Source organism: Balaenoptera acutorostrata, chromosome 6 (assembly GCF_949987535.1).
Source record: "Balaenoptera acutorostrata chromosome 6, mBalAcu1.1, whole genome shotgun sequence".
Lineage (NCBI taxonomy): Eukaryota > Metazoa > Chordata > Mammalia > Artiodactyla > Balaenopteridae > Balaenoptera > Balaenoptera acutorostrata.
The window spans coordinates 18,373,124-18,397,739 of NC_080069.1; the positions used below are offsets into that span (position 1 = coordinate 18,373,124).

Sequence of the window (24,616 nt, forward strand, 5' to 3'; positions counted from 1 at the left end):
AGGTTGGGAAAATCAGTGAGCTTTCGAGGGCAGGATTTGCTGGGCCAATTAAAGAAGGGAGAATTCCTATGGAGAGAAACTACACAAGAACCATAAGAAAACCACCTTGAATCGACCTTGAGAAAGGTCCCGGAGCCCTGAATAGGATGGAATGTTGGTACTGCACTTTGCAGTTTGTAAAGCCATTTCACATCCACCGTGTCATTGACCCTCACTGCACAGCTATGAGGTCACGTGTAAGATCTCTATGCCCTTTTTAGAGATAAGAAAGGGGCTCAGAGAGTTAAGAGTCTTGACCGAGTTCTGTCCATGAGGAAGTCAATGGTAAGATAGGTTTCAAACACAAGCCTTTTGATTTCCCCTCTGAGAGGAGAGGTTTACTGACACTATCAGATGCTGCTGTGGGTCTTGATGAGATAGGCCCTGGGAGCAGGAAAAGGTTATCAGGAAGACAAGTGATGTGAGTGTTGAAATCTGTGTTTAGAAGACCTTTGTGCAGAAGAAGGGTTAGTGGGAAGAGAGGTGCAGGCCCTCTTAAAGGTTATTGCCACATGCCAAGCAGAGATGGTGCAGGCACTCAGGGAGGACAAAGCAGGGGGTGCAGAGGGAGGAACCCCAGATGGACCAGGTACCCACCCGGTCAGGACCACAGCTCCATATGCATGGGACACATCCACATGAAGAACACACCTCTGGGGCTTCTGAATCTCAACTTCCCATTTAAAAAAACGTGAAACGTCCATATCTTTTACCCCTTCTCATGATTAAAACCAAACCAAAACACAATAAATGCTTTCCCCCTCATCCATTGCTCTGCTGGCCCCCCTCATCTGCTCTGTTGGGCCCCTTTCTCCTGCTGAGGGCTGCGGGCTCCCAGCTCCTGACACGGTGACCTCGTTAATCTTCAGAGGGCAGTCTCCTCCGGCCTCCCAGAGACGGCCCGCTTTGGTCTGTGCTCACCCTTTCAGCTCGGTCCTTTCATCCAGTGAGTCCCTTTAAATGGCCGTGCTGTGGCCTGTGCTCCCTCAGCATGAGGCTGAACTTGGCAGTGGTTGTACACCAACAATCCCTTCTTTCCACTGGAAGCATGTTTGGCCCCTGATCTCACCAGAGCCTCTCACAGTGTCTGTATTGGTGAGAGCAGTTAACCACGCTGGCCAAGAGCAGATGACGGAGGGGAGCCCCGGAGAGAATGACTCACTCAAGACCACGTAAGACCACACTAGTCGATGGCCCAGAGGAGCGAGTTCAAGCCTCTTGTCCATTGTCATTACTATTCCACTGTTAAAAAACAAAACCAAACCAAAAAGCCCATGCGGGAGTTAGTGGGTAGCTATAGCTTGAGCAACTCTGAGATTCCCTGTATCGGGTCAGTTTTACCTCTCATGAAAGCCCAACTGTACACTTGGAAGATTTCCATGGATTCCAGTCCAGAAGGAAGTGCAGCCTCTAGAGAGCTCTCTCCTTCCTCTGTCTTCCCACCCCAGTGGAAAGGCCTGGAGCTGGGCAGGCGGAACTTGGCAGCTACACAGGCCAGATGTGCTGGGGGCAAGGCGGGCCAGCAGTCTGTCCTCGGGGGCCTGCGGTACAGCCAGGATGCTCTGGGTCCTTCCCTCCTGTGCCCCAGCCAAGCTAGCATCTCAGCAGTACTTCTCCACTCCTTCCTGGTGTGAACTGCTTCTCTATGTGAGCCACGGTCCCTGGTCTGGATTGGGCCATGTCTCCCCTGAACAACCAGGTGGGGAGGGGAAATTGAAGCAGAAATGGGCTGCCTGCTTGGAAAAGTCTTCTCAAGGAAACTGCTGAACCCTCATCCCCCTCTGGGCCTCCAGGTCCACCACCCCTTTCCTTATTTTTTAAATTTTTTATTTTTTTGGCTGCACCGCCAAAAAATCCTTAGTTCCCCGACCGAAGATTGAACCCAGGACCCCTGCAGTGGAAGCGTGGAGTCCTAACCACTGGACCGCCAGGGCATTCTCCCACCACCTCTTTCTCATCAGATACTTCCAGGACACACCTGAGCATCCATGAAAGTTCTCCTCTGAGACCAGTGAAGCCACTGGAGAGGTCCTTGGGCTCCAGACATCCTCTACCGAGCTCTTCTCTAGAGCCATCCCCACCCCACCCACTTCTGAAGCCCCAGAGGATGGAAGGGAAATGCCAAATTCTACTTAAAATTTCAAAAGGGACTAGCACTTATTGAGCACCTATTATATGCAGATACTTTATTTTACATTTGCTATCACATCATCTTATCTTCAGAACAACCCCAGGGTATACATATCGGTGGTTTTCAGCTGGGATCCATTTTGCGCCCCCAGGAAACATTCATCAACATCTAAGACATTTTAAATTGTCACAATTGCAGGGGAGGGAGGCAGAGAGTGGGTACAATTGGCATCTAGTATATAGAGGCCAGGGATGCTGCTGAACTTCCTGCAGTACATAGGACCACTGATTATAATAAAGAATTTCCTAGCCCAGGAAATTCAACTGCAATTTACAGACACAAAAGGAAAAGCTGGGGGTTCGAAGCAGCTGAGTAGCTTCCCCAAGGCCTTACAGCTAGTAGTCAATGGCCAGTGACAGTACAGTCAACATCAGTCTGACCTGAAAGCCTCTGCTTTTTTGCTTACAAGATGCTCCCATTCAAGAGCAATGGGCCACCAGGTCCTATCTGTCCTGGCAGAACAGACGTCATTGTTTCTCACAAGGCAAGCAAACACCAATCTGCACCGCCAGCCAGAAGCCCAGGGAGCAGCTGCTGGGGTGCAGACTTTTCCCGCAGGTTGCTCTGGGGAGTTACAGAGGTATGAGCCCCTGCCTCTTGCCTCCAGAAATCGGGACTCTCATCTGAGTAGTTACGATATGTGCACGTGCAGAGGCCTCCTAAGTGCCGGTTGAGGGTACTGCCAAGAAGCCCCTGGGCCTCAGAAGAACTGTGAGCCCTGGTGGGGATCAGGGACTGTCTTTCGTGGAAGGGCAGGGCTAGAGTAGGTCCTGGAAGGCCTGGTGGTGGGATTTCATTACTCAAGAGAGTACATCAGGGAGAAATGAGCCTGATTCTGGGGCTAGGTGGGTAAGGGGCTGAGGCTGTAGTTTGCTGGGCAGGAGATAGAATTAGGCCATGATGAAAGCACTACCATTCCACTGATTGTTTTCTCTTATATCACCTATTTCATGGACTTACTTTTGCTCTCCTGCCTCTAATGACTTTCTCCATAGCCCTAACAACCATCTTGTTAACTATTACCTTAAAAATGTTGAAAGACTGTTTTCATTGAGTTGCGGAGATGGAACAACTGCTCTGCCGTTAACAACTGCCCAGTCCCTAAGCAGTGATTGGAGAGAATATATAAGCAAGCGTGAGCTACGGATCATAGGAACAGACCTGGCTGGTTGGAGTAGAATTCAGTGCAGGGAGGAGGCAGCAAAAATGCCTGGAAGGCACTTGAGAGCCATCTTCTGAAGAGCCTTGAATGCCAGGCTAACAGCCAAGAAGGAGGGTGGAGATTGGGTCTCCAGAACCAGCTGGTTCTGGGAGGAACAGGAGGGGAAAGCCATCTGTCCAGAGTGATGTAGCTGACGGTGTTTTAGACTAGGAACACCCCCGACCCTGCCTCCCTGCCTGCTCTGCAGAGGCCACCAATTCTCCTGGTCCCTTCTTGAAATCACATTAGTGCGGTGGACTCCCCAGCCATTAGAGGGGGAGGGTTGTTCTGCATTCAGGCGGCGCTGCCCTCTTACTTCAAGTGTCCTCACTGCTAATGGGACATGAGGTCTGAACACAGGTGCACACGCCTCCGTGCATGCGCCGCCGGGGAGGAATTATCCCAATGAATGTCAGTGAATGGTCGGGAACAATGAGGTACAGTGAATGAGTGAGCTGTAAGGGGCCTTTCCTGAGGCCTGAATGACAGTGGAACTCCCGAGGAAGGGTGCCAGCCCGAACGGTATCCGCATCCAGAAAATTAGAGAGGACTTTTACGCCTGACAGAACAAGGCTGCAGAAGGAGCCCAAGTCCCTCCAATTAGCACTATTACTGGGCAGATTAAGGCGGGAGGAAGGGCGCAGCCTGATTGTGGTATGCTCTAAGAGGGTCAAGGCCAATTCTTTTCTCGGATGAAACGGGGTGGGGTGGTGGGCCTAAGGGAATGAGAGCATCTTCACTACCGCCCTGATAGGAGGGTGGTCCAGGGCTCCTTCAGCGCCACTCTTTCAGTAGCAATTCTCCTTCTTGGGATAGAAGCTGAATCAGGAGAAGGAAGTTGAGTGCTGACGACAGCAATTTCTGAGGCAAAAAGCTAGGGATCTGCCATTTTAAATACCAACCCACTAACATTTCTTCTTCCAACCTCTTTGGCTTCCCTCCCTCCTTCCTTTAAGAGTCGTTTGGCTGAGTTTGTGGAGACACAGAAAACAGCACTAGTCTTCAAGAAACCCAAAAACTAGTGTAGGATGTAGGTAAAGAACGAGGGACTTAGCAAGGGAAGGTGAAATCAGTGTGGGGCATCAGCTCTCTCCAGGCCCCCTGTTGTGAAATGACACACAAAGAAGCAAGGAAGACACAGGAAGGCTTCCCGGAGGAAGTGGTATTTGAGTGGGACCTTAAAGAGTGGGTTATCACAGACTGGAGGCTGGGGTCACAGGGACAAGTGGTAAAAGAGATTCTAGGTTAAGCCAACAGCCTGAGCAAGGCTCTGAGGGCAGGATGTGCTGAGTGGTATTTGGAGGAAATGGTGAGCAACCAGGGGAGGGTGAAGGGCGGAACAGAGCTGGAAAAGGGGGCTGGGACCAGGTCATGTGGAATCATGAGCACCCTGGGAGTGCAGGTCTCTGAGGAAGGAAATGAGGACAATTGTTGCCAAGGGGATAGGCTGTAAAGGATCTCAGCCTCAAGCAATCAGGTCTGTGTTTTAGAAATGAAACTTCCAGCTGTTGCAATGGGGAAGATCCATTTGCGCTAGGAGAGACCTAAGTCAGGAAGTTCATTCATTCATTCACTGAACTTTTTAAAAACATGTTATTTTAAACTTTATTTATTGAGGTATAGTTGATTTACAATGTTGTGTCACTTTTAGGTGTACAGCAAAGTGATTCAGTTATGTCATATATATATATGTATGTATATATATATATATATATGTGTGTGTGTGTGTATATATATTCTTTTTCAGATTCTTTTCCCTTATAGGTTGTTACAAAATACTGAGACTAGTTCCCTGTGTTATAGTCCTTGTTGGGTATCTATTTTATATATACCTTCATTGAACATTTATTGAGCTCAACTGTGTGTCAGGCACTGTGCTAAATGATATAGTGGTGAGATATTCCAAGGGACTCACTGTCAGTGGGGCTGTTTCTGCCCTTCTTTGCTGAGGCACGGGCTACTCCTGGTTGCATGGAGGGGTTCTCACACACAATCTCTTACCTCCCCCTTCCCTCCAGTCCCAGAATCCCCAAACCCTGCGCTAAGCCAGGATCGGCAATAGACACAGAGGGCCCAGATACATCCTGTCATTGGGAACCTTGCATGAGATTCTTGGCTCTGCAGTGGGTAGAAACAGAGAAGAAGGTAGGTGCTTTTAGGACAGTTTGGGCGATTGGGATTGACATGTATACACTGATGTGTATAAAATTGATGACTAATAAGAGCCTATTGTATAAAAAAGTAAAGAAAATAAAATTCAAAAATTAAAAAAAAAACGAATAAAACAAAACAACTATATCCCAGGATTTCATTATTTATTTTAAATTATTTTATTTTTTTAATTAAAATGTTTTTGTTTTAATTTTTGGTTTTTTATTTGTTTAATTTTGCTGTCATTATCTATCTTATGTATTACTATTTAAAAAATTTTTTTTGTTGGTAATGGAGGAAAGAGTAGTAGCTACTAGCTTTACAGATGTCTCTTCCTATTAAAATGTGCCCCTGTCCCTGAAAGCTGCCTTCATTTCTGCAGGCTACACGATTTCTCCTGACATGCTAAAATGCACTCAACCACACATCTCCTTTCTGCTAAGCCCTGACTTCTTCTAGTTAATAACAGCTTACCCGGCATGTGACATCTGCACAAAAGAAATCAGATCTCCATAACCAGCAGCTCTGATATAATCTCTGCATTCATCTCCGCTGCTGTTTTTGCAGTGAACCCTCACCCTTCCTCACTATCACTGCATTTACATCACAATGAAGTCCCACCCCCAGCCCAGCAGCCCTGTCTGGTCCCTCCAGAGCAGACTGGACCTACTGGCACTTTCCATCTTCCTCCCTCTCCATCTTTTTCTTTCCATGCTCTTCCCCTCCCCTGAGATTTCCCCTCAGCCTTTTGGACCCTTCCCCTCCCAGATCCTCTTAGACCTCCTCCTCTTCCTTCAGGCCCTTCCCCCACTTGCTGCTTACCTGTCTCTCTGGCGTCTGTGGGAAGGATGAGGATGGGGGCCAACCCATATGCTCAATTCTTCCCTTTCTTTCTCCCCCCAACTTCATGATTCACCTATCCCCTCCACACACGTTCTTCTTTGCCCCCTGCCCCCCAACTCATGACACAGCCCGACAGACAGTTCCCTTCACGAGCCCAAGATCACAGCCTGAGAGGTAATGGAGGCAGCTACGCTACCTTGGTTTCTGATCACATCACCCCAGGCAGCCGCTCAGAGGCCAAGGGGCAGGTCAGGGTATCACCAGGACTAATTCAATCTTCTCTTGTACTAATCCCAACTTCCAGACTAGATAAGACCACCAACTCATCCCAGTTTCTCTGGGACTTTCCCAGTTCTAGGGCTGAAGTCTCGCATCCCAGGCCAAGTTCCTAGCACAACAGGACAGGTGGTCACTCTGTGAGTCCCAGATTCTTTTCACAAAATGGAGCTCAGAGTACAGATGACTTAGAAAAACCCAACACTGATAGGGGCACTGAATGCAACGCACACACACTTAGCAGGTCAAATCATTAAGCTGTTCACTTAGTGCACGATGAAGGTCTAACACACAGGGCTACAAACTCCAACACACCCCTAGCCCTGGGCCGGACACTCAGACGAGGCTGCCACTGAGGCACTAGTGTCACACAAAGGAGCCTTCTCTAGAGCGTGGCGGGGCTGGGATGGTCACAGCTGTGCTCCAGGTTGCCTAATGCATTCCAGGGAGCCCCCCCCAGGGTGGGGCTTAGGGATGAAAAGTTTCATAAACACCGCTGTGAACTGTTTTGTGGTGTCGCAGCTCACAGAACCCATGCACCCTGAAATAGAATATGATTTTTAAACATATGCTTCTCCATTCATTCAGCAAACGTTTATGGAACTCTAGACTGTGTACGGCGCTAGGAGTTAGGAATACAGCACTGAATAAAACACAGTCTTATAGTTTGTTGAGAAAGAGACATGAATGAAGAGGACTTGCACTGTGGGGTGATTGAGGCCGTGGTAAGAATTAGCAGAGGGTATGTTGAGGACATGTAGGAAGGCCCCAGACTGGAAGCCCTGTCTCAGCAAAGTCCTGGGGACTTAGGTGTAGGGAGCAGTGTGGGAAAACCTGGGAGAAGGTCAGTGGGAGATACTATACAATTAGAGAACTCAAGTCAGTCAGAATGGGTGGAGGTGAGGGAAGGGAGGACTGCGGTACCATATAATATGAAGATACAGGATAAATAGTCCTAATCACGAAGGCATTCTCTGCCACATTAGGGAATTCTCTGGGCAATAGGGAATCCTTGGGAAAGCTTGGAAAAGAGCAAAAAACAGGCCTATCAGTATCCCAAGGGAACTATAATAGAAACTTAGACTAAGTGCAGTGGATTTGCAGGGAAATGCTGGGGTTTTTTTTGTTTTTTGTTTTATTTATTTATTTATTTTTATTTTTTTTTTGGCTGTGTTGGGTCTTCGTTTCTGTGCGAGGGCTTTCTCCAGTTGCGGCAAGTGGGGGCCACTCTTCATCGCGGTGCGCGGGCCTCTCACTATCGCGGCCTCTCTTGTTGCGGAGCACAGGCTCCAGACGCGCAGGCTCAGTAGTTGTGGCTCACGGGCCTAGTTGCTCCGCGGCATGTGGGATCTTCCCAGACCAGGGCTCGAACCCGTGTCCCCTGCATTGGCAGGCAGATTCTCAACCACTGTGCCACCAGGGAAGCCCGAAATGCTGGTTTTGAGGAAAATCAGTAATAAGATAGGACTTAGTAACTGATCAGATATAAGAGTGAGAGAGAAGAAGGAATCAAGGGTTCCTGGCTTGGTCAGATTTCTCAGAATCAAGATTTCTGGCTGGGTTATGCCATTCTCCAAGCCTAGGAACCCAGAAGGAGGGACATGTGGGGGGAAGGTGGGTAATGGCAGGGAGGAGAGAATAGTGAATTCCATTTCGGACATGTTAGTTTCAGATGTGTCGGTCCATCTCAGTGAAGGTGACCAGCAGGCAGTTGGATATTCAAGTCAGGAGCTTGGGAGAAAGGTTTGGGCTGCAGACCTGGATCCAAAATTCATCACCTTGTGGATGCAGCTGAAGCCATGGGAAAAGATGGGCCAACCAGGGGAAGAGAACAGGGTCCACAATGGACCCTTGAAGAGCACCAGCATTTCAGGGTGAAAGAGATAAAAGTGACAGTGAGAGAGGTCAAAGGTGATAGGAGGAAAGTCAAGAGATTGTAATATCCTGTAAGCCAAGGAAAGAGTGTCTCCAAAAGGATGGAGTGGGAAAAAAAAAAACATGGAGTGACTGGGAAGTCAAGTTTGATAATTATTGAAAAGTATCAGTTGGATTAGCAACATCCCTGGAGAGCAGTTCTAGTGGATTGGTGGGGACAGAAGCCAGGCTTTTGTGGACTGAGGCCAAGTGGGAAGGAGCAAGGGGCAAAGGTGAGGATAGCCTTCTCTCTCAAGAAGCTTGGCTGTGCACAGGAGGAAAGACGATGGTTCCTGGAGGGAAAATGGAGTTCAAGAGCTGGTATGTTTCTTTGGAGTTGGCAGACTTGTGCATGCTTAAGTGCTCGTGGGGGAGAATAACAGAAAGCAAGAACTTGAAGAAATAGAGGGAAAAGAACATAATTCTTAGAGCCGGACCTCTAGGAAGGTTGGAGTTGATAGAATCATACCACAGCTGGAAGGCTTAGCCTGATGCGAGGACAGTTCACTGTGACAGGCAAAAAGAGGCAGGAATCATGTCAACTGCAGGTAGGTTTAGGAGTTGAAGAAATTGAGGGAGTTTCCTCCCAATGCTTCTACTTATCTCTGTATTGTAGAAATGAAGTCACCTGCAGGGGGTGAGATGCAGAGGTGGGTACAGGGCTTAGAGTGAAGAAGGTTTAATAGATATGACTTGAGAAGTGCAAAAGTCAGTAGTCAAAGGCCAGGCTTGCTAGGAGATCTTGATCCTTTGGTGTGTCCCTCAGAATCTGGGCTCAAAGGAGTTCACTATCTGGTTGACAAAAGCACTGCCCAACAATACAAAGTCTGCTGAGCAGAAGAAACCAGGGAGGGCTGGATCAGAGAGAGAGAGAGAGAGAGAAAGGCACCGTGCTTCAGATGGGAAGAAGCCCCATGAGCAAAGGCATGGAGACAGGAAAATCCCGAGGGCTTCAGGGATGCTGGCAAGGTCACTCTTCATGTCAGATGCACCCCTGAGTGTCAATGACCCTGTGTATTGGGATCAGTTGGGAAGTGCCGTAATGGGAGCTGAAGAGAAAAGGGAGATTGAGGTTAGACTGTACAGGGCCTTGAAGACAAGCTAGGTTTGTTTACTTCCTGACATGATTTTACATGTCGGTAAGGGCAGACTCTGTTCTGCTCACTGCTTTATCTACAGGGCCCTGATGATGACACACCATCATCATCATTATAAGCACATAGTAAATGCTCACCAAATACTTGGGAATGTTGAACAAAGACAGGGGTGCTCCCAGCAGCATCTGCTGACACATGTACTGGGAGGTGACATGCAGGTGGGCCTGCCCCACCAGGTGTATCAATCCTGCCTTCACCTTGCCCTGTGACTAGGCTGTGTCACAGGCAGCGGATGAGCTCTGGCCCATGACCAGCAAGTCCTGGGTTCTAGAATCAGCTGTTCTAGCTGTGACCCCTGAAACTCTGCTTTCAATACCTGCCCAGGGTTGTTGTGAGGACAGATGAGGTCAGGACCCAGTGCAAAGGTGCTTGAAGTATATGGCTCCACAGCTCCCTACGGACCACTGTACACAAAGCAGCTGGTAAGTGGTCCATTTGGCTGGGACTCACTACTTCCTAGCTGCTTCCCATTCCTTGTCCCTTGTGTAGTCAACAAAATGCTAAGTGACTGAGGGGAGGGGACAGCGGGTCAAGAGATGTCAAACTCCCTCCTTGACATCCTTACCCCTGGCCTGGTGCTCATGGGAAGAAATATGGCTGATACGTAAGGTGACCACACATCCCAGTTTATGTCTGCTGTCCTGGTGTATTTAATACTAGTGATCCTATTCACTCTTTTTTTTTTTTTTTTAAAGGATTTTCTTATTTATTTATTTATTTATTTATTTATTTATTTTTGGCTGTGTTGGGTCTTCGGTTCGTGCGAGGGCTTTCTCCAGTTGCGGCAAGCGGGGGCCACTCTTCATCGCGGTGTGGGGACCGCTCTTCATCGCGGTGCGCGGGCCTTTCTCTATCGCGGCCCCTCCCGTCACGGGGCACAGGCTCCAGACGCACAGGCTCAGCAATTGTGGCTCACGGGCCCAGCTGCTCCGTGGCATGTGGGATCTTCCCAGACCAGGGCTCGAACCCGTGTCCCCTGCATTAGCAGGCAGATTCTCAACCACTGCGCCACCAGGGAAGCCCCCTATTCACTCTTAAAGTGTCCAAATTATATGGTCACCCTACCTACAGCCTGTGCTGTGTTCAAAGCTTCTGTGTCCCTGGGAAAGCTTATGCTTGCCAATCAGTGGCTTTAGCTGGACAGAGAGAGAATCAAGTCTGGCTGGCATGTTGATGCTTCATACATGTCTCCTTGGCTGTAGTCACCCCCGTCTTTCAGTGACACTGCCCACGAGCCCCGGGAAGGAACCCCATAGCCAATACAGTGGTGATCAGGAAGTCCTGGTACCCTCTGCTGTTCTCCACCTGGCTACAGTGCAATGGGTTACAATACTCAGGCTACTCAGGGTATCCTGGAAGGAATCTGTGTGCTAGGGAATGAGATCCAGAATCCTGTGCCCTGGTTTTGCATTTTGAGAGGACATCTCAGCCCAAGAAGTCTTCATAACAGTCCTGGGACAGGGACAATGTCTTATACCCCTGGTCCAAACTCTGAAATATCTGGAGTTTCCTGACACTCCAGAAGTGCACTCTACCCCTACTCTCTACTCACTGTCAATTTTATGAGCCCCAAGTGGCCACCTGGGAAGATGGAAGAGAGGGAGTGAGGGAGGAAGGGAGGAAGGGAGGGAGATGATAGTCTTTTACTGAGTGGAGTAATATTTTCCCCAGGGCCTCGGGTGGGTAGGAAGGTTGAGCAGATGGGGAAGATGGGGAGGAGATGCAAGGTTAGGAGTTATTCAGATGAAATCTAATGAAAATGCTCATGGAGCTCAAAATACAAGGACTTCCCCAGCTTCCTTGGACTATAAGACATAATGCCTACCCTCGAGGAGCTTATTGTAATTCAAACCAGGCTATAATCAGTATGATGATAGAATACAAAGAAAATACCAGAACAGTTGTTCTCAAACTTTAGCCTGCCTCCGAATCCTCTGGAGGGCCATTAAAACACAGTTTGTTGGGTCTCAGCAGTCTGGGTTGGGGTGGGCCTGAGAATGTGCATTTCTAACAAGGTCCCTGGTGAAGCTGCTGCCACCGGTCTGGGGACCACACTTTGAGAACCATTGTCCAGAAGAATCTGGAGATTGACATGCCTTGAATTCATCTGGGAAGGAGGCGGCATTTGAGGTGGGCCTTGAAAGATGAATAGTGTTTGAGATACTGAACAATGACAGCTAACAGTTATTGAGTGCTTACAATGTACTGGCTGCTGAGTGTAGGGTTCTACAGATATTGCTCATTTAATCCTCGTAGAAATCCAATGAAATAGATATGGTTTCTGTTCATAGAGGCACTGGGAGATTGGGTGACCCAATGTGCTATACCAGCTCAAAACGACAGCACAGGAGATGTTGCAGAGGGTTCTTTAAGAACCCCCGGGTGGAGGTCCCCTCCTCCTGCCCAGATCTCAGCATCTGCTCTGAGATCTCCAGCAGCAGCTGCCGTGTGCCCAGCCCTCTTCCTCCCCCAGAGTGCAGGGAGTGGGTATTTGTGGTCTTGGATTTGATTTGCTAGCAGGGTGTAGAGCTGGCCTTGCTTCCTTCAGACACACTGAAGAAGGCAACGGGGGAGGAAGGGTACTTGTCCATCTTTCCCCACGAAGCAGCCAAGGTCAGGGAGGTCATCCTGGCAGAGGGAGGAGTGTGATAGAAAACAGTGAGAGGCAAGTTGGGGAACCAGGAGCCCTTCAGCATCACTGGAACATGAAGGGCAAAGAGGGATAGGAGCGCAGCTGGAGGGACCTCCGAGGCCCAGCGTCTCCACGTGGCACTGCAGAGCGTCTTTACACACCTGCGGCTCTGTCAGGTAGTCCCCCTAACAGGTAAAGTGTCACAGATGTGGAGAGGACAGTAGTGAGGACTTAGGGGCCAGCCATGGGCCAGCCCTGTGGGATCCCTGGGCTTTGAAGAGAGGTTAATTATCTCACTGTCGGGGCCAGCGGGGGCCGCAGGCTTCAGGAAGGTAGGGGGGCTGCTTGACGCTCACCAGAGGCTCCTTTGCTGGACGTGAGGCTTCCGGTTCACCGCCAGGAACACGCCCTGGAGGAGGAAGCAGGAGGCTGAGAAATCAGGGCAGAGGTGACACAGAAGTCAGAATTCCCCAACTAACTAGACACATGAGATGCATCAAGAGAGGATTAACTCGGGACATGTCGAGACTCATCAGGAATGATGGCGGCCGGGGTCGGGGAGGGGGGCTTGTTCCCCTGCCGTGCACAGAGATCTCAACAGACGGGCCATGCCTTTGAGCACACGAAACACACTCAGGTGCACACAGACAACTCCGAATACCGAAGGCCACACTCCCTAAGGGACCCGTTTAAACTCTTCAAGCTATTCTAGGTCATTTCCAGCATCCAGAGCAAGGGCTTCCCCAATTCCAGTCCCTTCCTGAGTTCTGAAACCTACCAGGTACTCCCCCCACCCCCTTCCGCTGCACCCCATGTATACATTCACACATACTGAATACACTCAGTGGGTATAAAAGCCAGTCTGTGGTGGGGATGAGGGGAGAAGTGAGGCGGGAAGGGGAGCTTCTTTAGGACAAGCACTCCCCTCCTCCACCCACCCTCCATCCTTCTCCCACACCTACCTGCCTTCTAGAAGATTCAGTGTCTTCTGCTGTAAGATCTCCCTCTTCTATTCCTGAAGCAGAGCTCTCCCAGGGGTGTTGTAGGTGGTTGAGGGCTTTCTACTCTACCTGCTTCGTTCTACTCTGTTTTGCTACCTCTGTCCCTTGACATGCCCCTGCACCAACCAAACTTATGAGCTCCAGTTTGCCATTGATTTTTCATGGAAAGATACCATTTCTCACCTGCCCTCGGCCCCTGTTTATGGCTGATGGTAACACACCACAGGTTGCTGGGATGTGGGGTGGGGGACTTCATTTCATCTTTGGTTTAGATCCTTTGATCTGAGTATTTTTAAAGCAGTACCTCGCAGCATAGAACGATATTTTCACTCCAGCCCTTCCTTCTCTCTTGTTAAAGAAAGTTGTAAGTGGGAAGAAAGCTGGCTAGGAAGCCAGGAGACCAGGCGTCCAGCCCCATCTCTGCTCTTGCCTTGCTGTGTGGCCTTGGACAAGTCACCCCACCTCTTTGGGCCTCATAGCCTCTTATCATGGAGCATTGAAGCAGCACCTCTGGGCTGTAAAAGCTTTTCTGCATTCTGTTTTTCCGCCTGTGATCTGGTACCAACTTGTTTCCCATCTTACAGATTGCCCGGGGGCTCCCGCCCCCTTAGGATAGGCCTCATACGCAGGTGGAGTAATTAGATGGGTGTCTCTGTGATGCCATGGAAGGGGTCTAGAGCCCTTTTTGTGCTCAAGTGGCGCTGCATTAGTGAGAGGCTCCCTGCATTTCCCTCTCCCTGGCTCCTTGATGATATGGAACGTGAGGTCGCTCCCCTGCTGGATTTTCCTCGGACCAAGGAACCTGGCCTGGAGAGTGAAGAGGACCACAGTGTGGAGCTGGGTCAGGGGAAGGAAGGGTCAGAATTCTGTAGAGGTGGAGCCCCAAAGGCATTCCGCAGCCTCAGAGATCCTGAGGGAACTTGAGACATCTCCCACTGAATTTAAGATGCTGGGTCAGGGCTCCCCTGGTGGTGCAGTGGTGAAGAATCTGCCTGCCAATGCAGGGGACACAGGTTCGAGCCCTGGTCTGGGAAGATCCCACATGCCGCGGAGCAACTAGGCCCGTGAGCCACGATTACTGAGCCTGCGCGTCTGGAGCCTGTGCTCCGCAACAAGAGAGGCCGCGATAGTGAGAGGCCCGCGCACCGCGATGAAGAGTGGCCCCCACTTGCCGCAACTGGAGAAAGCCCTCGCACAGAAGCGAAGACCCAACACAGCCAAAAATAAATAAATAAATAAAATTTAAAAAAAGATGCTGGGTCATATGATTTGCCAAAGGCTAACCAGGTACCAACTTTGGTACCTGGACCAGGGATGTCACGTAGCTAACAGTGTGTCGCCACTGCCCTTTCCTAAGCCCAGGGCCCACATGGCTAATTTAATACAGATTCGTCCCTACTGAACCTGAACCTGAACTCAGAATCCTTTAGGGAGCCACCAAGATGGTAAATAGGTCAAACCTAAGTTTGAATCCCTGTCCGAGACCCTGTTGGTTCTGATGCAGACCTAGTATCTTCAAATTACCCTTCCAAAAGGTACCCACTCAGTCTGCACTCTAGGGTGGCAAGGGGTTTGGCAGAGAGGGGGGGTCCATCTGTCCCCTGCATTCTGGCCTCCGAAGTCCTAACTGGTCCTGGGTTCCTTATCTCTGACCGGGGGAGATGGGAAGGAGTCCAGCCAGATTCCCAGCCCTCCTGGATGTCTCACCCACTCCCCCATTTAAGATCTGGTTCTTTAGATGCTGCCCCCTTCGCTAGGAGGAGAAGCGGCTCCCCTCACCGGCGCTGCGCAGCTCACGGGGCCCTGGTGCCTGGTGGTACCCAAGTCATGAATGTGCATGAGGCTCGCCCTCTGTTCCCTCATGTGGCAGCAGCCGCTGCACTCGCAGCTGTGGGGTTCAATTTGCATGAGCTCTGCATGTAACGGTGGCTTTATTTTTGGAAGGGAGAAGGGCAGGTTGGGATCGGTGGGTAACAGCGTTCCTGGGGAGAACTGTCAGTCAGCGCTGCTAGCACACAAGCTGCCCACCGGGACGGAGGAAGGCTCTGCCAGCAGCTGAGCACCACGGCCTGCACACAAAAGGCTGCGGGGCAGAATGGCTTTTGATTCCTTCCCAGCAGTGGGAAGCAGAATTGCTTCCGATTGTTCACCCCAGTGGAATGACTCAGCCTGCCAGCGATTTCCCTTTCACTCTCTGCCTTTCCACGGAACCCAAGTGCACTTAATTGAGAGCCGCGTGGGCCCCTGATCCCCCTCCACACCCTCAGCCTCTCCTCACGCTGCCCACGCTGCCCACCCTCTCCCTCCTCCATCCTCGCCTCTCTTTCATTCATCCATTCACTCAAAAAAAGAAAATGTACTGAGCTTTGCAAGTGGAGCCCTCCAGGCATTAGCAAACCAAGCGCCGGGCGGTTTGCAGACTAGGCTGAGATGATTAACCAGTTCCCCGGCTCACCCCTGCCCCGACCCTCCTTTAGAACAGCAAATGGGAGGAGAGGTCAAGGACAGGAGTACAAGCCCTGGAATTCCAGATAAGGAAAGCTGAATCAGGCAACATGCTGAGGGGAGGGGCAGAGGGGCAGGGGGAAGAGGCATCTTGAAAGGGGAGTCAATTAATCCTGGGCACGCGCCCCATTTAGCCCCAGAGAGACCTCTGCTTGGGAGCTGGCTGGGGGCCTGCCCACCAGCCTAGTGCAGCCAGCTCCCCCCTACCCCAAGCCCAGCTGGCAGATGCCGCGGGACTGCTCTCACATCTCTGCAAGCCCCAGCTACCCTCCTGGAGACTGAGAGGCCCGTCTGGCAGCTGCCAAGTCCCAGCCTGCCACCACAGGGAGATAGTGGGGGTGGGGGTGTGTAGTCCTTCCCTAAAGACCTGCTCTTTTAACTTCATGATATAGGAGGATCTAGTTCTAGCACCTTTCCATACTGCTTTATAATTTCACAAGCACTTTGGTTTAAATTCATCCATCGTGTACTGTTCTTCTTATTGTGGTCAAGCATTTTCATAAACACGATTTCATTTAATCCTGACAGTTGCTCTGTGAGGTGGGTATCAGCTGTGCTTATCTAACGCAGAAGGAAATTGAGATGCTGAAAGGTTATCTCTTCCGCCAGCTGACAAAACAGATCCATCAATCTGTGATTCTCTGTCGAGGGCCTAATGCAATAATGCAGGTAGAGCTCACTCCATGGATGGGACCTGATGAATGCATCATACATGCATCGTACATGACGGTTCCCTCCTGTGGACCCACAACTGTGCAGGCACAGGCCCTGCCCCCAGGGAGTTTACCTGAAGGGGCAGGCAAGTCACAGCAGATGACGCCAGAAAGTGACCTGGCTGCTGGTGTCCCAGAACCAGGATTAGAGCTCTGAGTCCCTGACTTCCCACCAAGTGTCCATCCATTATAGAGCTCCCCACAAAGAATGGCAGATCTCCACACTCTGGGGCTATCAGCACCATGTGGACAGAGAAGCAGGAGGGACAAATGTAAGGAAAGGACAATGCCAGAAACAGGGTGACCTGTCGGCCCAGATAAGCATCTTCTGCCAGGTGTCTGGGCAGTGGGGGAGGCCAGTGTCCTAGTCAGCTCTGCTGCTTATAACAGAGTACCACAGACTGGGGGGCTTAAACAATAGACGTTTACTTCTCACAGTTCTGGAGGCTGGGAAGACCAACATCAAGGCACTTTCAGATTCTGTCTCTGGTGAGACCTCTCTTCCTGACTTGTAGATGGATGTCTTTTTACTTTGTCTTCCCACTGAGGGGAGAGGGAGAGGGAGGAAGCAAGGAGGGGAGGATGGGGGCAGTGGCACGGGGAGAGAGGGAGAGAGAAGACAAGAGCTCTCCAGTCTCTTCTTATATGGGCACTAATCCCATCATGAGGACCCCACCCACAGTTTCTTCTAAAACTAATTACCTCCTAACACCATCACATTGGGGGTTGGGGCTTCAACATGTGAATTTTAGGGGGCCACAAACATTTAGTCCATAACAGGCAGAAAGTAGAGTGAGAATCTTTACCTCACTTCTATACAAGAGAAAAAATTAAAAACTTATCACGTGCTGGAGGCAGAGAGCTGGCTCTAATCCAGCACGGTCTTGCCAGTTCATCTTGCATCTTTAGTTATCCTGGTGCTGCCTTTTAAGCTCTTTTTAAGTGTATCTGCCTTGTCGTTCAACCAACCCACTGAAAACAGAGACTCTGCCCGATATTTCTTTGTCTTGGCCCAAAACTTTGAAAAGGACTAGGAGGTCAAGGAGAGGGTAAATTTCCTTCTTCCCAAGGTGACCAGTTGACTCAAGTGAAGTCCAAGAGATGAAAGTTTGGGTTGAAACCAGATTTGGAGTCTAGTTTTGTAGACTTGGCTTCCAATCCACATGTGTGGGACCCCAGTTGAAGTCACATGTCCTCCTTTCCACGAGCTTGGCCAGTAATGCCTGAGCTCCCTGTGAGCTGATTTGATTAAAAACATCTACTGAGCACTGATTGTGTTCTTAGCACTATGCTCAATACGATGTCGGATACTAGGAAGCTTTGGCCCCATCCTGGCCTTCAAGGAGGTTTAAAGATCATTGGAGAGATAACCCTTCGCTTCTGAAAAACTCAGTAATGCAACAGCTGTCTGTAGACTGTGCTGGCTGAGTGCCACGTGAGCTGAGTGGCAACTGTGGGCCCAGAGGAAGGGGCTTCCCATGGTAGGCGGGGCTTCCCTCAGTAGGGAGACAAAGGCAGGTCTGGAAGAGGGTCATTTTCTTCCTTTAGGAAGCTGAGGGTCACAATATTGTAAATCAACTGTACTCCAATAAAAACTTAAAAAAAATAAGGAAGCTGAGGGAATTTCCTGGAGGTCCAGTGGTTAAGACCCCGAGCTTCCACTGCAGGGGGCACGGGTTTGATCCCTGGTCAGGGAACTAAGATCCTGCATGATGCGTGGCCCAGGCAAAATAAAAGAAAAAGAAAAAAAAGGAAGCTGAGGTCCACACATTCAAGTTCTTTGTGAGAGGACTTGCCCCTCTCCTTCTTGCCACCTGATGTTTGCACGTGGTCTACCCTGAGGACCATGTGGATGAATAATAGTGAGTGTGAAGTTCTCTAAGTCCCACAGATGGAACTGAACATGAGAACGCAAAGGTGTGGTTGCCATGGCCAAGATTAGAAGTTGTCCTGGACTAGTGATGCAGTCAGAGCTCCAGCCCCAGCCCAGCAGCCAGCAGCCATTCCTGGAGGCCGGCCAGCTCCGCCACCCATGGCTGGGGCCCACGCAGAGCCTGCGGCAGCTTCTTCTGTCTTCTCAGGCACCACACCCACGGCTGAGCATCTCTGAATGGAGCAGTGCCGCCCGCCCACAGGATGGAATCCCATTTGTATCAGGCCGCCTTACACACACTCCCCACATCCCGTCCTCACACACATGCCCCTCATAGAGCCAGGAACTGCCCCCAGCCCTGCAATCTGGAAAATGGAACCCAGTTGTTCCTGTGCTGTTGATAAAATGGAAAGGATACTAGTTTCGGGTCCGGAAGTTGCGACGTGACCTGGTCAAGTCCCTTCCTTGCTCTGGACCTCCGTGTCGCCTCTGTGCAGTGAAGGAATTGGGGTAAAGCATCTCTGAGGTCCTGCATGGCTCCAGAGTTTGGGATTCGGCCATGGAAGATGCTGTCCTCAGCGTCCAGGCTGCCTCAGAGCAAGGAAGTTCTCCGTCACCTGCAGCTGGACGACCTCTCTGTTTGGCCAAAGCTCCCCCACCCCCGGGTAACATGGTGAAGAGTGATTTGGGGCCTCTCCTCCCACTCTTTGTGCCCTCTGATGTGTTGGTCTATAAGGGACTAAGATGCCTTCTCTCCTCAGGGGTTTCAGCTTAAGACGGGGGGGGGGGGGGGGGGGGGGCGGGGCGGGGTGGTGGTGGTGGTGTGGAGTGCTCTAAAAACTAGACATCTTCCAAGACTCAAAATAAATCTTAGAAAAACTCAACTCCCACGTATGTGGAGAAGTAATCATCTACCAGAGGGTTCTTGCAATGAAATGGGAACATCTGAGTAGGGACTGGCGAAAGAAATGTGAGCATCAGATCACTGCCCCTGCAGGCAAAGAAGGGACACGAATGGACCCCGAATATAAAGTGTTGAATAAAGCAGTCAAGGTCGCAGAGTGATACACAAAACGGGACACCATTTCTGTAAAGTAAAAACCAAAGCAATACGTAGAGTATCCTTATATGTTACAAATACATTTAATGATAAACAAATATACCCACGAAATTCACGATCGGGATTCCCCTTGGGGAGGGAGAGGTGGGGCAGGAAAAAGGAGTAGGGAAGGGGGATTTCCACTTGGAGATGTTTTATTTCCGAAACAAATATGGCAACATTTTAACAGTTGTCAGTTCTGCACGAGTCACTTAGGTGATATTTACAGGATTTCGGTATTTAAAAAATCGATTAAAATTAGGATTAAATAGAAGAAATCTCTCATAGTGGCCCGTCAGGAACTGGGGTGAGCTTTGGTGAAAACCTTGCCGGAGGGAGCCTGGTTCATCCCAGGGTAGGTAGCTGCCTCCTCCGACCAGCCTTCTACCTTCTGATTCCCTTTGAAGTAGGTCAGAGGTCTGTCCAAGTCTTGGGAAATAGGCTGCAGGACCCTGGGGTCTGAGCGTGGGAGGTAGGGCTGCACTGACCTGACACTATTTCTTTAGTTCACTTCCTCCCCTTGCTTCCGCCTCCCTGGTCCCTGAAGGGAAGCAGGGAGTCATTAGTTAAGTCAGTAACCTAAGGCCAAGTTATTCGTTCCTCCCCGGAACCCCAAAGCTCACATTTGATCCCCCAGAGCAGGATGTATTAATCTCTTTTTAAACTGGGTCCATCGAAGGGTATTCGGGGTCAAGGAATGCTAAGAAGTTATAGCTGAAAAGTTGGAGCAGGGTAGCGGGGGGTACATTTTTGGGAGGAAGGGATCGATGACTCTCATTAAATTCTTAGGAGGTCTCAAAAAGGAGCTGAAATGAATCTAGCCCCTCATGCTCTGGTTGGAAACTGAGCCCAGAGAGGGCTTAAGGCTTTGCACCAACAGAGGTGAGGACTACATCTTGCAGCCCCGTCTGTGCCTGCTCCCAAGTTCACGGGTGTCACGGGGGCAAGCATTCACGCTGAGACCTCTGTGGCCAGGCCAGGGTCTGTTCTGGGGGTGCAGCCCCGGGGTGCTTCTCTTCTCAAATAAACCCTATTGTATAATCGAATATCTCAGAGAATTGTCCTGGAGAACAATGAGAAATAATACAATAACCAGCGTTGGTGATTTTTTCCAGTATATTCTACGTTCTCACTTCTTTTTGTGTTCATAATAAAGTCCTGTGACAGGGCAAGTGTGGTTACTTCCATTTTACAAGTGAGGAAACAGAGGCACAGAGCTTAAATCACTTACTCAAAGCCACACTGAGTGGCAGAACTGAGGCTCTAAACTCATGTTTTCTTTCTGTTCCTCTAAAGCCAGGTTTCTCAACTTTGGCACTGTTGACAGTTCAGGTCAGATAATTCTTTGTCGTGGGCGCTGTCCTGTGCTCCAGCTACCAGATGCCAGTGGCACCCCCCGATCATGACAGTCAAAAATGCCTTGTCTCCAGATATCGCCAGATCACCCCACTGGAGACCCCCTGCTCTAAACCCCCGAGCCCAAGCCCATTCCTACCTCAGGCCCTCTGCACCTGTGGTTCTCCCTCAGGGGACCATTCCACCGAAAACCTTCATCAGCTGGCTCTTCTTGAAAGCCGCCTTCTCAGAGCCCTTGCCTGGACACCGCAGCTGAAGTAGTGGACACACACACACACAGACACACACAGACACACACACACAGACACACAGACACACAGACACACACACACACACACACCTGGCCCTTTTATTTCTGGGTTTGTTTTTTTTTTTAATAATGAAGAAAATAAATCTGTGTATTTTATTTAACATTCATTCATAAGTTACAGTTATGCCAAAACAATCTGCTTCTAATGAAAGAAACCTTGGTATAATCCTAACAACATGCATATACATTTAATAGAATGTTCTGCATTTCTAAATCAATTACATGCATGATAGTCATTAGCCAATAAAGAATACCAATATAAGAATTCAGGACATTTATTTTTCTGCACAGAGATTTAACTACTGTACAACACACAGACAAAACAAACCCACAAAGCAACGGTGTGTGATAGGTAGTGAGAGACACTTAAGCATGTTTAAAATGTCTGGCTTTTCTTTTTTTTTTTTCTATGCACTTAACTCCTCTCCTTCCTTCCTTGCCCCTCCACCTGCACTTTGCAGGGTACTTGGCACTTGTCAGATGCTGAAGAGATATTGGTTGAATAAATGACCAAATGAACCCCGGCACTGAAGCCTCATCAGGTCTGCTCAGCCTGCAGGTGACATTACTCGGCACTTTTAGGGGACACACCTCGCTGTGTGTTCTAGGGTGGGCAGCACCAGCCCCCCCTCGCCCTGGGTGCCGGAGGAGGCTCCCTCAGGGTGCGAGCGAGGCCTCCCACTGCTCCACTGGCAGCACCACCGCCCAGGCCCAGTGGGTGCCCTGGGTGGAGGCCCCTGGGAGGTGAGTACCAGGCAGAGCGTAGAGCTGCCCCCCGGCCTGGCCTGTGTGGTGGTGGGGAGGGCGTAAAGGAAGGAGAGAAGGTAGGGAGCAGGAGGCATGAAGGCTAGAGGCTAGCATCCTTTTTTTTTTTTTTTTGGCCTCACCATGCAGCATGTGGGATCTCAGTTCCCTGGCCAGGGATCGAACCCATGCCCCCTGCACTGAAAGCGTGGTCTTAACCACTGGACTGCCAGGGAAGTCCCATAGAGGCTAGCATCCTGATCTTGTGGGTGACCTTTCCAGACGGGGAGGGTGGGCAGGACGGCAGCTATGGACCCCCGCTCTCCCCAGCCTGGAAGTGTGGGTTTGGGGTTTGATGTGGGCAAGGCCATAGCTGCTTCCCCTCCGGCGTGTGATGGGAAGGTGAGTAGTAGTATTTCTCACCTGTCTGAGTCCAGACAGATCCCTTTTCAACTCCATGCCTCTAATCTCCGTATTCCAGAAAGAGACATCAGAGGAATGTGTCACCCTGGTGTGAGCCCTGGTTCCCTTTGGGAAGGAGAGTGCAGGATGGATGGGGACGGAGGGGGCAGCTGCCGTGGGAATAGCAGCAGCTCACAGCCGAGGGCTTCCCAGGCTTCCGTGGTCCTTGCCTGGCCTGGTTCAGGAGCCCCACTCAGTGGGATAGGTCATGTGGGGAAGGGGGAGGCTGGCACTGGTGCTGGGAGCAAGTCTCCTGACTTCCCTGGGGCCAGATTCTGAGGCGTGTAGCCTAGGGGGTCCTTTTCCACCAACTGGTTTTTTTTGTTGGTGATGGTGGGGTTTTTTTTTGGCCGCACTGTGAGGCATGTGGGATCTTAGTTCCCCGACCAGGGATCGAACCCGCACCCCGTGCATTAGAAGTGCGGAGTCTTAACCACTGGACTGCCAGGGAAGTCCCTCCACCAGCTGTTTTTGGCCGTTGTTCTCTTTCCTCTCTTCTCTTAAGACCTAAAGTCTAATTCTTGCTGGATTTTTTCTGTAACATCAGTCAGAGGCCAGGCAGAAGGTTACTGGGACGTGCTCCGCTTGAGGTGCTGTGGCTTCTTTACTTTTTCCTCTCCAGTCCTTCTTGCCTCTTCCTTTCCCCTTCTTGAATCTCCAAGGTCAGCGTGATTGCTCACTTCCACCCCGGGTACGCCCTCCTGGCCAGTGGGGATTTCTTTCCCAAGAATAAAAATGTGCCCTTCCCCTTGTGTCTGAGGGCAGAGGCAGCAAGTCCCGTGGGGGAGGGTGGGAAGACCCAGGGTTTGGGAACTAGGATGGATCACAGCCAGGTTTTCTGTGATGTGCTCTCCAAGCTGAAAACCAAACAAGTCTAGACACTTCAAGTTCATTAGTTTAGCTTCAAGTGTATCTGGGGATAATCTCAAACTTCAAAGCGCCTCTGTGTGTTAAGACCTGGGCAGTGGAGAGCAGGGGATCCGGGGCTAAGGGACAGGAATGCACTCAGGGTCACAGCCAGCATCCTTCACCCACTCCTCGCCTTTGCTCCCCAGCATAAGTTGTCTTCTTCCTCTCAGTCCCCTAGGGCTCAGCACAGTACTTGTGCTTTGCACATTATCCTGGCTGCCGTTCAGGTCAACGAAGGAGCTCACCTGTACCTAAGACCTTGTCCTCTGCCCAAAGGAGAAATGAAGCTATGGCTGGAGGCCACAGCTTGATTTCTCCTCTAGGCTTTTTCTCTGCCAACCATTGAAACTGGCCTGGTTTCCAGGACAGAACCCCTAATATCTCTGAGCCTCACCTACAGTCCCTAGCAATCTGCTATCACATGGAGATCATGGAATTTGGGTCTGGGTTCAAATCCCACCTTGGTCACTGGCCAGTTGAATGACAAGGGTCAAGTCATCTAACCTCTCTGAGTTTTCCCCTCATTTTCCTCATTTTTGTCCTAGGACTCTAGAGACAAAGTCCCTGCTCTCGTAGAGCTGACATTCTGGTGGAGATACACACCATAAACACATGTAAAAATAAGATTATTATGGTTAAAGCAAGTGTTACGAAGGAAATAAACAGGTTGGCTTAACAGAGAGGAATGAGGGAGATGGATTTTTCCATCCACCTGGCAGAGGTGATATTTGAGTTGAAAACTAAAGGGTGAGAACGGGAAATCTGTGCGAAGAGGAAGAGCTAAGGGAAGAGAACTGTCGGCAGAGACAACAGCAAGCACGAAAGCTCCTCTCTGGAAAAAGGTTTGGTGTGTTCCACCAGCAGAAAGAAATGAGCGTGGCTGTAATTGCAGTGAGGAGGCTGGAGTGGTGGGCAAAACCAGGGCCTGCCGGGGCCTGCGGGACTTGTGAAGGGTCTGCTTCACTCCAAGAACAATAGGAAACCTTGAAAGGTTTTCAGCAGGGAGAGGACTGTGACACCCCAGGCGCTTAGGATGAGCAGATGGGGAAAAGACAAATTTGGAGGCTGTCTCAAGGCCCAAGTGAGAGGAGATGGCGGTGCAGCAGGAGAGCTGCAAACAGATATGTTTTATTTTTTTTAATTTTATTTAAGTAGAGTTGACTTACAATGTTATGTTAATTTCTACTGTACAGCAAAGTGATTCAGTTATACATATACATATTCTTTTTCATTTTTTTTC

General features: G+C 50.1%; 1 protein-coding gene across 2 annotated transcripts in view; it reads left to right on the top strand.

The window, feature by feature from the left end:
* Positions 1 to 24,616, top strand: part of LZTS1 (leucine zipper tumor suppressor 1) — a 50,402-nt gene that overhangs the window by 14,095 nt on the left and 11,691 nt on the right. The gene's annotated exons all lie outside the window — the stretch shown is intronic.